The 12,176-nt window shown below is 41.8% G+C and overlaps 1 pseudogene; it reads right to left on the bottom strand.

The window, feature by feature from the left end:
- Positions 1-3,031: 3,031 nt before the first annotated feature.
- On the bottom strand, positions 3,032-3,941 carry LOC113489948 (annotated as a pseudogene).
- Positions 3,942-12,176: the final 8,235 nt, after the last annotated feature.

The raw sequence follows: 12,176 nt of genomic DNA, 5'->3' as shown, positions 1-12,176 counted from the left end.
AAGTTTCTCTGTGAGATCTTATGTGGGTTTCTCTTCTACAGTCTTCATTACTCTTCACCAATACTTTTCTTATTACCTTTTAATTATGACAAAAGAAAAGCTGCCATGATGAGGTCTTCATAAATGTAGAGTGATAATCACAATCATTTTCCTCCCAGCACATGATGTATCTGACTTGGGTAGTAAATCCCACCTGCCTTTAGATTGTAGCTTACCAGAGCCCATTGCCAGGATGAAAACATATTAGTCATGCTGTGCTGGTGATGCTATGCAACATGGGCTTTTTTGTGTGCGCGTACAGGAAAAACATGGAAACTACCAAATGCAAAATTAAGTGGGAATTCATTTAAGATGATAACTACTAAATGTCATCAGCAGGGTAATCTCAGTAAAAATAAGACTTGCTGCTACACCTTAGAGGTCTTCTGATCCTGAGCAAATACAGTAGGCAATGTTTCAATTACATGTCCTAGCTAAAGTGCTGGTGTGGCATGTTGGCTGCATTTGGTGGGCACGCTTATGGCAACCTTTACCTTCCTCCAGACCTTTCTGTCACTCAGTAACATAAAAATTTATGTTCCGTTCATTTTGAGTAAGTACACAGAGGGAAAGTGCTGAAAGTGAGTCCTGCTTTTAGTTCAGATTTGTCTTCTAGAGGCTAGAAATGGGATTGTTGGTGTCAATTTAGTATTAAGATACCCTTGAAGAAAATGGCCATCCTGCCCTATAGAACTTGGTTATGGAAATGATTTTGTACAAAAGTACATTGGTTTTAATAAGAAAGGGTAATCAGCACTGTGAGGTGGGGATTCATTACACTTTTGAGGAAGACAGTACAACAGTACAATCAGTATAACACACAGGAAAAAATGGTTGCCTTTCTCTGTTAGGTGTACTGAATTACAGATTTACTAGAGTTAGCCAATGTCACCTGTCATGCTTTTGTATACAAATAGTGTACAAAGTGTTTATTGTTGGATAAGTAGATTGGTTCAGCTGATTTAACCTGCTGAACTTCTCATTTCAAATTTATGAGAAGGCAGGGGCACAAGCTCTGTGAAAGATGGTCCACAAAGGTCCACGGTCTATGACCCATTCTCAAGCATACCTGCTCCCTCTTATCTTGTGTCAAAACAATCTGTGTTGACAGCAGGAGTGAGTCAGAGTTTAAGGCTTGGCCATTTAATTTCCTGCAGTGTGCTTGGCTTTCAAGGGATCAAAATCTCTAATTTCAGTGAAGAACACACAGAAGTTCACAAAGTTACCCTTTGCTAATCAAGCCATTTGTTCCAGTTCCAAACATTGCTAATATTCTGCCATGCTAATGTCATTGCTTCTTAGCCACCTGTTAGTAGAGCCGGGAATATACATAGTATTTTCTTTTGGTGCAACCACTATCAGTGGGTCTCATTGTTCCAAAAGCATTTCTGTTTTATCAGCTACTGTGCAAATAAATGCTGAAGAGTGTTGCAGTGGCACAACTGGAAGATTATTTTCCTTAGCACATATCCAAAATGAACATTTTCATAATTGTTTTCTTCTTCTCACAACTGTGTTGGTTGTATGACCAGGCATTTCATATTTACTTTTAAAATGAGTGAAAATGGGAGAGTTGGACAAAAGCAGGTAGCTAACTAATCACCATGGATTTTTACCTCAAGATAATGTTACACATTATTGATGTGAAAATGATGGCTTAAAGGAATTTTTTTTTGATACATGAGTGGGTATCAAAGTAATGTTTCCAAAGAGTTACTACCTCTTCTGTCCTTAGGAAGAAAATCCCGTGCTCTCAGGGGAATCTCATCTTTGCTGATCACAGGGGTGACTTTACATTCCCTCTGCAAGAAGAATGATGAGAACAGGATGCTCCATAAGGATGATCCCATTAGAAAAGACAAAAGAAATTCACACTGGAGGAGGGGCAAAAGGAAGAGGAAGAGAAGCCCAGGCTCTACTGTCTAAGCCTGTGCATTTCTACCAGGAGGGCCTGACTTGACTTGGTGTCATAGCACTGGGAGAACCTTTGGCCCCCCATGGCTCTATAAGGCTTATGGAATTTTTAGTACCTAGATTAAATGTTAAAGGAGTAATTATTTTTCTCCCTCATAGTAAAGCAGCTGATAAGTAGATATTGTTGGTTCTCAGTTGCGTGTAGAAAACATAGATTTTATATATACATCACTGAGGGAGAGCTGAGCACGCACACGACTAATGTGACCAAGCAATGCCCATTTATTACAACTAAGAAAGCCTGTTAACAGTGTTCTCCCGCACACGTGAGTAACATGCAGTACAAGTCCTCAAGACTGGACAGCTAACTTAGCCCGCGCTTTAAACCTTCTTATGATTGGATAAAAAGTGCCCCATCAGCCTTGCCAGGCTCCCTGCCTTGTGGAACTTCCTCTTCTGTCCCAGCCCCTTCCGGGAGTTGTTTGTCTCATCGAGTTTCTGCCCCCCTCATTCAGGTTCACATCCTTATCGGATTCTTGCTCAGGCTGAGGATCTTATCAGTCTTGTTCTCATGCAGGATTGCTCACATGTCCATTCTCTCGCAGAAAGTCCTCTTGAATCCGAACACATCATCTTTTATTTATAACAAGCAATTAAAAAAATACAGGTGATGAGTACTCTTTAAATGATTGGCATAAAAGAAAGATACTGATACCTTTGGTGTATGGTGGTTAGGGAAATACAAGAGCATGTGGGAGGCCAGGTGCTATGGTAGTCCAAGGCCAGTTTTTGAGGTGCTGTGAATATAAAAGTTATATTGCTACTAGGAGATGGAGCAAGTGTAGGGTGACAGTAGGCAACATGTAACATGCATGCCTCTGAATTTTCATTGTCTTTTCATTCCTCTGAACATTTGAGTTTTACTTCTAAATTATAACATGCCATATGTCCCAGAAAAGTAGAAATCAGTATTTTTGTCATTTATGTTACCTCCCAAATTTGAGACTTGTTCGGAAATTAATTGCTGATTTCAACCTGTATGTTTGAAGTGGCATATCTCAGCTCAGAACAAAATTTATTAATCACAATAAAAACCATTAGAATCAACACATTTTTGCCAACGAGAAACAAGCATATTTATTCTGGTTGCATAAAATTCTGGACTTCTGGAGGCAATGAAGTAATCAAAGGCAGTTTCGGCCTGCCCTTGGTTTCTGAAGTGTTTCCCACACAGGGAGCTGTCGAGATACTTGAAGAAGTGATAGTTAGTGGGCGAGAGGTCTGGTGAGTACGGTGGATGAGGCAGAGTTTCGTAGCCCAGCTCATTCAACCGTTGCAGCATCGAGAGTGCAACATGTGGCCACGCGTTATTGTGAAGAAGGATTGGACACCTTCTGTTGACCAGTGCTGGGCGCAGCCGTTGAAGTTTCAGGTGCATTTCATTGATTTGCTGGATGTACTTCTCTGCTGTGATTGTTTCACCCAGATTCAGGAAGCTGTGATGGATTAAACCAGCAGCAGACCACCAGACAGTCAGCATGACCTTCTTTTGGTGCAGATTTGGCTTTGGGAAGTGCTGCGGAGCTTCATCGCTGAGATGATCATTGCCGGTTATCATAGAGCATCCATTTCTCGTCGCACGTCACAATACGGTTCAGAAACGGGTCATTCTGGTTGTGAAAAAGAAGCGCCGGCGATGCTTCAAAAAGGCAGTTTCTGTGATTCTCGTTCAGTTCATGCGGCACCCATTTGTCAAGCTGCTTCGACTTTCCAATCTTCTTCAGATGCTCAGAAACAGTTGGTATGCTTACTCCGAGTTCTTCTGCAAGTTCTCGAACAGTTATGCATGTATCGGCTTCCACCAGAGCCTTCAATTCATCGTCATCAATAGCAGAAGGATGTCCGCGACCTTCTTGATCTTCAAGGTTGAAATCGCCACGTCAAAATTTTTGGAAGCACTGTCTGTTCGTTAACACTTCCCTGGCCATATACTTCCATTGATGTTTTAAGCAGGTTGCGCTGCATTACGTCCAAGTTTGAACTCGTAAAAGTAGGTCTGTCGAAATTGGTGTTTTGACATCTGAACTTCAAACCTCCAAAATTTGTCAAAAAACGCAGTTTATATTATAATTTAATTATACAGTGTGAAAGTTCATAACATGAGCTTCTCAAAAATATATAACAGTACGCCAGCTGAGAAGGTACTATTCCTGAAACACATACAATGAAAATCACATTACAAAATGGAAATTAATTTCCGAACAGCCTAATAGAGAAACAAGTGGCAGGGAGATATGTTTAGGTGGTTGCCATGACTGCTACAGTTGCCTTGATTTGATTTCACCTGAGAGAAGCAGTTCTCCTCCTTGCATGCCCTGGTCCAAAGTGTTGCCACTGAATCCAGTGTGCCATGACATCACTGCAGGGTTAAGCAAGAAGGCATTTTGCTCCCTCAGCTTTACTGCTGTGCAACTACCAGCTGGTATGGCTGCTGCTGGGGCGGGATCTGTGGCAGGAGGGAAGCCCTGTTTGCAGTGGACAGCATGTATCCTCATTGTAAAGTCCAGGGACTGCCCAGGAGCAAATAGGGTCCTCTCCTCTAGCCTGGGGATTTGCAAGATGTGCTGGGGCTCTGCCGTCCCACCCACACTCAAGGCTCCCTGTGATGGAGCGAACATGATGCTCTCATCTAGTGCTGCTGTGTTTAAATTAACCCCAGTGCTGACTTCTGTGTGGATTCAGTGGTACCTTGTGAACAACACATGGCTGGCTCATGACAGTGTTTGATTTGGGAACTATACTGCTACCTTTAATTAGCAAGATAAAGTAAGTCATGGTGTATTTTTGCCCTTAGCATGTTATGAAATATTTTATTTTATGAGGTTAAACAAGGGAATGATTCAAAACACACAGGTTTTTCATTAAGATACATGTTACATTAGGTAATAAATTACTTTTGTTTAAATGAGTTGATATTTTTCACCTGCTATTTCTTGCTTGTTTAGTGGCTTTTCCCTGTATAAAATGAACTGCATATTTGCAGTGTTTTCACTGACATGTAGGATAAGCCCAGACTCCCGAGGCTTGTGAAGAAACATTAGGAAAGATAAAAATAACAGCTCCTAGGGGTCACGTGGAAACATCCTGCTACTTTCAGTTCTTGCCCTGATTTTCCTTTAAGGGGTATTTGCTGCCCATAAGATTTATCTGTAATGAACTATCAGGGCTAGATTCCACTTGCCTATGCAGGTACCTAAATAAGGACCCGATTTTTATAATTTTGCTGAAGATGGAAATGCATTTCTTCCTTCTGATCAGCTTGGACTTTGTTGGCAGCTATTTCTGTAAGGATTTCACTGGGTATCACCTGCATGATGAGGGATACATCATCTCAGACCATTACTCTGTCAAGAAGGGAGCAGTTCATGTTGGCCAGAAATGTGGATAAGGGTGAGAGAGCTTTGCCAAGCTGGGACAAGAACAGTAGTGACTGCCATGCTCTGTGACAATCTTACACACTCAAGCATGGCTGACTACTTCCCTGCTCATGGCATTGTGGCAGCAGCAATAGTTTGGTGGCTGTCACTCCGTGGGACTGTTTTTTTATCACTAGCCTGGACATGGGGTGAGGAATAACTTCAAAAATTCCTGGTACAGTGGTGACAGTGCTTGTCTATTTTAGTTGTGCCAAGTCATGGGGAATACAAACCTGATGGAGTCACGGCATTCCCCTGCTGGTCCTGAATGAAGACCAGCCTCTTGGCTTGCTAGCTGTGTGGCTCCCACAGCAAATAACAAGATAGGCATGGAGAATGTTGTTTGTACAATCATGTTCTGTGTAGGGAGTGCAGGCACCACCTCCATTTTTATGAGCTTGTTCTGCCACATGCTGTTTCTTCCACAGCAGCAGGGCAGCTTTTGGAGTCATGTGCACTAGGTCAACAGGTCTCCAGGGCTTCTATAAACACAGCCATCTGGGCACATTGCCATTCCTGTTTGGTCTCCCGAGGAAAGCGTTCTGGCTTCTTGCAGGATGCAAAAGGTCAGATTGCTGTGAGTGCTTGTGTAACTCTAGGAAAGCACCTGAACTAAGCACACATGCTGTTGTAATTGCTTTCAAATTACATGGTGTCTTCCTCCGGCCTCTTCATGCACAGCTTTTTACTCTAATACTCAGTGATGTTAAGAAAGCAAGTGGTTACAGACCAGCCCATTAGCAACGAGCCTGGAGTTGTTCCCACTGAAGTTCTCAGTCCCAGTGCTTGCACTGATTTCCATGCCAGAACGAAGACCCTTAGATCTCACACCCTGAACAGCACCAGGAAACAGCTGTCACTTTTATCTTAATTTCCTTTTGGCCTTGACCCTTTGAGCCTTAAAAAAAAAGAAAAACAAAAAGAAAAGAATAAAGGTAGTTGGAATAGACTCCAAAGGTGAAGGCAAAATTGTTTTTGCATGCTGGTGAAAATGAATGTTCACTAAGGGATACAGAGCCAGAAAGCATTCAGAGGAGATTATCAAAGAGAGTGGCTTGGGGAAACTCACCTGCCACGTTTGATGTTGCTTGTCTAACAGGCAATGACCCCGTTTGAAGTGGCAGGAAGCGTGGAAAAGCATGGTGTGACTGGCAGGGGCTGCAACCGACGTCTGCAGACCTGCAGGTACGGGGACCAGCAGCTGCCCGCTGGGCCCTCTCCTGGCTTCCCATCTGGTCACAAAATGCCAGCGAAGCCTCCTCCGCATAAAAGGCTGCTCGGGAATTTATGGCTTGAGGGGGGATCCCGGAGAGGTTTTATTTCTGATTCAAAGCACCAGGGGGTGCTGAAAAAAATCTGGGTAGGGCTGAAGGAAAGAAAGGGCTGTTAGGGGAAATCTCTGACCTCACAAACACTCTCTCTGGCATTTAGGGAAAGCAAAACCTCAAACTAACCTGTCGCCCTGATATCTGCAAGGACTTCTTCGAAACAGATGATAAAAAAGCCCCTCTGAAATGTAAACTTGACACAGCTACTAGCTGACAGCTGCTGCAGTAAACAGGAGTCATATTCGAAGTGTGTACACACACTAATTTGAAATCAAAACTTTGGCAGTTTGAAGCTTACACACTTGTGATTGATTTGACTCAAGATCATGAAATTTAGGGTACCGGATTTCTTTTCCTAATGCCATGCCTAAAAGCACTGCTGATGTGCTGGGCAGAGGAGAATGAACCAAATCTGAAAGGCTCTGGTTCTGCAGGTGTGCGTTCATTTTTGTTATGTTTGTAAGAAGAGACAGGCACTTTCATGAGATTATAAAATGGGGTGTATATGGCTGCCTACTTTACATTAGCTTGCAAATAGAAGCAGTGGTATTTTTAGTTTTTAGATAAAAACAAGTGAGACCTAATTATTTCCTTTTGCTATTTTTAATGTTCATAAGTACTTGCTTAACCTGTGTGGAAGGTTTCTTTCCGTGTGGTTTTTTTTTTTTTTTTTTAATGGGGATTTCCTTGTTCTTGCAGTTATGTTAAATTTCCAAAACAACCTCTAAGAATAAAAGGTAATTTATGGAGTTGTAAGGGGCAAATTTGCAAAGAGCAGGCAAAGGTATATTTACTCCTGTTCATGATGTCTAAAGTCAGACCAAGACCCACAGTTTAAAAAGTGTTCAAACATCCCACCAATCTACCAATTTGGAAAGGACAGCTTTCACAAAATTATATGAAATTTTTTGATCATCTCTAAGTGACTGATATGTGTAGTTGGAAGCTGCTGACAGCAAATGTACCTCTTAAAAAGATTTCTAGAGCTGATTTAGTTTGTAAAGATGAAATATAGCTCATGGTTTAGCACTTAAAATGAAAAATAATGAAATACAATTTCAGATAGAGCTGCAAAGGGATTATTTATGCAGTAACTGAAATTAGTTATGAGTGTGTGCTTGCATTGCTACTGTAAGTCTTCTATGGCAAGGAAGAATATTAATATGTTTCTTATTATTAAACTAGACAGTTGGTCCCACCGTGCTAACGACTTTACTTTGCCTAAGCCCTCTGTAAGCCAATGTATGATTCCAAGAATTACCTGCTTACCTGCTGTAAGACAATATATGAGTCCAGGAATTGTGTTACAATTTTAGCCGTGGGCTAAAATGCCTGTCAGAGTTTTTGCATGATTAAACACTCCTTTAATTTTCTGTCTTTTAACAACAGGTGTATTTCTGTGCAATCCATATCTTTATGAGCAGGGCTTGTGCCTTTGACACATGTGAAACCTTCAGCTGTGAAAATCTGTCTTGCTTGTGGAGTCCCAACTTGGGAAAAAGAATAATACTGTGTTTTCTTTAAAAAGCTTGGCTATTTTGCTGTGAAATGTCTGAATAGTAGGAACATTTTTCTTAGTGTACAGTGTTTGTAAAAAAGGCCTGTGTATGCATTTGCTTTTGCCTGTAAGACACTGGTCTTCTGCAACATTTATTTCACTGGTGATTCCCTTACTCTGATGGTCAAGGACCAGAGAGACCCAGAGGAACCTCTTGCATACATGCCTCTAAACAAGCACTCCCAACCTGCAAGCTTGGGAATGTCTGCCTTGGTCTCCAGGGGTGCCCAGGACCTGAAGCTGCATTGAGATGGGGGAGAGCACTGAGTTCATGCCATCAGTCCTGGGATGCCCAGTTGCTAGGTGGATTTTTGGCATGGGAACGTAATCCTGTATCTCTGCATACACGTGTTTGTGCACTGCCAGCATGATCTTAGATATGTGATGAACTGCCGCTCCAGGTAATAAACTGCACCAACTGCTACTGAATGCTTTTTTTGAACTGGGACTATGCCATATGCTGTTGCTTTGTAAAAGTAAATCTTCCTCTCTGCCGTGAGACAGACAACTACAGAATTATAGTATTTCCTTTGAAGTGGAATACTAAATTTTATGTCAAATAAGTATACAGTTGTAAGCATTTAAAATATAAATATGCTATTTGCAGTCATAGAACCCCCTGGATCATAAAGCATCATTTACAGACCACTGACTTCACTCTGTGATCAGGTAATGTTTGCTTGGAAGGTTTTCTGCAGCCAAATAGTTTTATTTCTTATATTTGAACATCTGAAGGAGCCTGGTGATTTTAGCTAGTGTTCAAGTGACATTTCTTCATGTCCCATATTTGCATGCCCATTGCTGGTACTCTGAGAGTTGGAGGTGTGAAGGAACACCTGACAGTGGGACAGGTGACAGCATGTGCCTCAGAGGGGAGTGCACTGGCAAATTGTCCAGGCCAGCTGGCGCAGCGCTCTCTATACCTGTCCTGGAGTTCACTTTAAGGAGCAGCAGGCTTTAGAGAGTAAACAAGCTCAAATCAACATCAGGTTTTACTTATTTCTACAACATGATGTGAGGTTTCGTTCTCTACATCTGTTTTTTGCCTGAGTGGCAAAGCATCCCCCATGGCCACATGCCATAGAGGGGGAAGGAGGCAGATTGCCCACCCCGTTGGCACTTCACTGCTGCTGGTGGGTGCATCGCAGGGCAGCTTCTGGGACATCCTGTCAGTCTCAAGAGCAACGCTAGGACCTGGATCCAGGGCTTCATTACTAAGGCACAACATGGAAGCAAATTTTAATAGCTCCACTTCTATAGGAAAACTGTTGTCATGGTAATGTGGGAGGGTTTTGATCGGTACTTCCAGAATTCTGAGTGCAAACTTCATCCTCAGAAAGCAAGAGAGCATGTATCTTTTCTGCAAACTATTATGTCTAGTTCTAGACAGTTTGGAGTGTTTGTTTGCACTTGAAATTCAAACAAAATGTATTGTATTGCTCCTCTGTGCAGTCAGTAAAAACATATCAGATGATATAGGTTTTGTTGAATGTAATCTCTGAAACCACATAATAAATGAATAGCAAAATTATGCAAGTGCCAACAAGCTTCAAGTGTATAATTAAACTGACACTGTCAAACAGTATCAGCTGTCTAAACTGACATGAATCCTAATGTGCAAGAATTACGGTTCTTGTAGTAACAGAAGATAGTGTATCAATTTTTGCATGTAAAATCTTTTGTCTTGAAGACGTTTAGTCAGTGTAAGTACAACAGTAAGTTAACATAAGTACAGTAAGTACACTGCACAGTAAGTACAACAGTAAGTACACAATGTTTAGTACATTACCAAAGAGAAAGACGATGCTGCCCCTAATTTGAAGGGATGTTTTTCAGGATTATTACAAAGGAATCAATTTAGCCAGCAATGAAATGCAGTCCTTTTGAGGACAAAAGATGACCACCCTGACCACTAAAGGGAACATGACATAGGTGCCTTGTGCAGCAGCCATGTACCCTAGCTCTGACAGAAAACCAGCCCTCATGGGTCCTCACAGCTGTGCCACACTCCGATTGCCTCACTAGTTCCCAGTGCAATGTCAGCATCTGCTTAGATAGATATCTTTCCAGAGTCAGGGCCTAGAGCATGAAATTAAAAAGTTTTCTGCATGTGGTTGACTCTGCAGGGAGAACACCAGTCAGATGACAGGATAGTTTCCAAACTGGCATCTGGCCAGGTTGCTGGAGTTAATAAACCTACTTTGGCTGGAGAAGAAAAAAGCACTACAGGAACCTTTAAAGGAAGTTTTCATTCATTAATTGTCTAAATTCCCCTGCTGCTGCACAATGCCAGATGGTAGTGCTGAGGACAAGCCTGCCGCGTGTTACCCGCATGCCACAGTCAGACTGGCCAGTGCCTTCCAGGAGAAGCTGCCACTTTGCTCTGTTTCTGAGGTACACATCAAAGCTGCTGAAAGCTTCAGTTCACCAGCGGAGTTTCTGAGGTGCAGTTTCCGTTCAGTTTCCAGGGATGCTGGACCACCCACCTCCTGGGAATGGCCAGCCACCGTACCTGGCACTTTTAGAGGTGCAATTACATCAGAAAGGAGTACCAGCAAACCATTGCTTCAGTATTCAGAGAAAAGGGTCAGTTATTCAGACAAAATGAAATCTTGCAGGGCCCTGATATTTTGCTCAGCCTGTCAATTTTTCAATAGTCCAAAGAGGAATGGCTACAAACCAAGTGGCCTTTGTTTAAGATCATTCAGGACATGAATGCATAAGAACTAAACATAATGAATACAAAGACATGAAAGTAGTTATCTAATAAAAAACTATTTGTGGTGTGTGAGCAAGCCATTTTAAATAGGTCCTCTGTAAATCTGAACAAGGTGACAAAAATAAATTTCTCTCTGTCTGAATTTAGAATAATCTCACAAAGCTCACCTGCTCTTGGTGACTACACTGATTTTTCCTGTAGAGGTCCACTGTGATGCTTGAGCTAGGTGGTAAATCTTAGCACATATGCAGACCAGTACTAATAAAAAATAGAAAAGTCAGGCTGGGGGTTCTCTGAAATAGGAAAATGCAAAACCTGGAATAATTTGATGTTTTCTCATTGTTAGCCAAAATCCCACCACTTTTTATACTGAAGAAAAATGACCATGTCAATATATTCCTTGAAGTCTTACAACAGCATATGAATTTGCAATTTCTGTTCCTGCAACTTTTATTTCCCTGTTTGCAGGGAGGTAAGAGATCTCAATTTGCTTCTTTTCAGAGGTGTAACAGAGCTGTTCTCAGGCTCTTCTAAGAAAGCAACTGGACTGAATTTTGCAAATGAGAACTCACTTTGCAGCATCAGGCCTGTTTCCAACTGACTAATGCTTTAAAGACACAGCTTTAAAGCCCATAACCACATCAGAAGGAGATTAAATACATATACACGGGCTCTATCACTTATGTGAGATGCACAGACTTGTGATTGTGTCAGTTAACTTCAATTTTGCACTCTAGTTCACTAGTGTATCCTGCAAGTATGTGGAAAAAGTAATTGAGAACTGCAGTCTCACAGACACCTCGTTTTTGCAGCTTTTAGTGACCAACAGAGCCATACCTGTGCCAAAGGCGTACAGGTGTACCAAATACCGCTCCAATCTCTGCTCCTGTTGTTGACACCCATATCTCAATGCTTTTGAAGGCATTTGAATGTATTTTTGTGAGTGTTGGTGTTAAAAAATAGCCAAATTTAGGTCGGTGAGTACGTATAAGGAACAATAATGTAATGAGGCTAAATTGGCTATCAGACTAATATATTTCTGGAACTATTCTGAAGTTAATGGGGAGATGTGTGGTGAGATGCTGAAAAGCCTTTTGTGTGGTGTGGGTTGTAGGGTGAGTGGCGACTGACATGGGAGGGAT

This window comes from Athene cunicularia (assembly GCF_003259725.1).
Source record: "Athene cunicularia isolate RWA chromosome Z unlocalized genomic scaffold, athCun1 chrZ_part2, whole genome shotgun sequence".
NCBI lineage: Eukaryota > Metazoa > Chordata > Aves > Strigiformes > Strigidae > Athene > Athene cunicularia.
This window is presented reverse-complemented; position numbering and strand designations above follow the sequence as displayed.